The sequence below is a fragment of the Bison bison genome, unplaced genomic scaffold, assembly GCF_000754665.1.
Source record: "Bison bison bison isolate TAMUID 2011002044 unplaced genomic scaffold, Bison_UMD1.0 scf7180017864153, whole genome shotgun sequence".
Classification (NCBI taxonomy): Eukaryota; Metazoa; Chordata; class Mammalia; order Artiodactyla; family Bovidae; genus Bison; species Bison bison.
The window spans coordinates 1,728,587-1,729,955 of NW_011494725.1; the positions used below are offsets into that span (position 1 = coordinate 1,728,587).

At 40.6% G+C, this 1,369-nt stretch overlaps 1 pseudogene; it reads left to right on the top strand.

Annotated features, from left to right (window-relative positions):
- LOC104989335 overlaps positions 1 to 403 on the top strand; it is a 619-nt pseudogene extending 216 nt beyond the window's left edge.
- Positions 404 to 1,369: the final 966 nt, after the last annotated feature.

Here is a 1,369-nt window from a genome sequence, read left to right on the forward strand (position 1 = left end):
ATATATAAAAATGTATAGAGGAACTATTTATAGAAGCAACTTATGACTCTTACCCCTGCGGAGAAAGAAGGCATCCATGTTCTCAACTGGCATTTTGAAAATGGCACACAACCATCTAACCAGATTGTCGATGATTGTTTGTCTTGTGAAAATTAAGTTTTGTGAAGACCCTGGTCGTTGCGTTGCTCTTCGTTGTGTGGCAGGCCTCGGCAGAGTTCCAGCACCTGTCGCCCCAGCAGTAACTGAAGGTGGAATGAAATATGAAGATACAGTACAGTTCATAAGACGAAAGTGGCTAGGAGCTTTGAACAGCAAGCAGCTTTTGTGTTTGGGGAAGTATGGTCCTAAAATGCGGCTGTGCTTCAAAGACTCCAATGGTCATGGAAACAACTGTTGCATTTGATAAAACCGGCTGTGTGATGCCGTTGCTCGGAAATGGAACCTGAGATGGGATGGAATTTGTCGTAGATATTAGCCAGCACGTTGGCTTGGTGAATAAGTCTGATGAAGCTTCCATGCTATGTTATGCTATGCTAAGTTGCTTCTGTCATGTCCGACTGGCTCCTCTGTCCATGGGATTCTCTAGGCAAGAATACCGGAGTGGGTTGCCATGCCCTCCTCTAAAGCATCTTCCCGACCCAGGGATCAAACCCATGTCTCTTACATTTCCTGCATTGAAAGGCAGCTACTTTATGACTAGCGCAACCTGGGGAGCCTGAAGCTTCCACAAGAGTGTTGAAAAGCAGTTTTACCAGGCCATGAGCCTGGCAGAATTACAACCTCTGTTCAAGTAAGTATGTTCAACTTACTTGGATACTAGCAAAGAATTCATGCTGTTCAGCATTTAAAATGTGCTTATAATTTGTACCAATTGACCTTTCCTGAAAACATGCAGTGTTGAGTCATGTCTTTAAATCTGTTTCCATGCCAGAATGTAATTAACATATAAGAAATTTAGAAAGACTAGGAGTATTTTGATACTCAGCATGATACTTGTGAAGTTCGAGTATCACACAGAACAAATCCCAGGAACCACGAACGCTTTATGTGGTTCATTCCTCTCATCATTTCAAAGATAGAACGTAGGGCCTCTGAGGTTGTTTGCTCACAATATGTTTACATCTCCCACATTCATGTCAGTATATATCAGATCTGCTCCCTTTTTAAATTAACCAAGACTTATAATGAGTATTTAATATCTCCCTATATTAAAACACCTCATTTTGTGTTGCTGTAGAAGACCTTTATTTTGAAAATCTATATTGTACAGAAGCACAATGTCTTTAATGTTTCCAGACCAAGAAAAAAAAAAGCCTACAGTTAATTTTAATTCTAATGTTTGCACTTAGGGAGTGTTTGCACAAGAAGG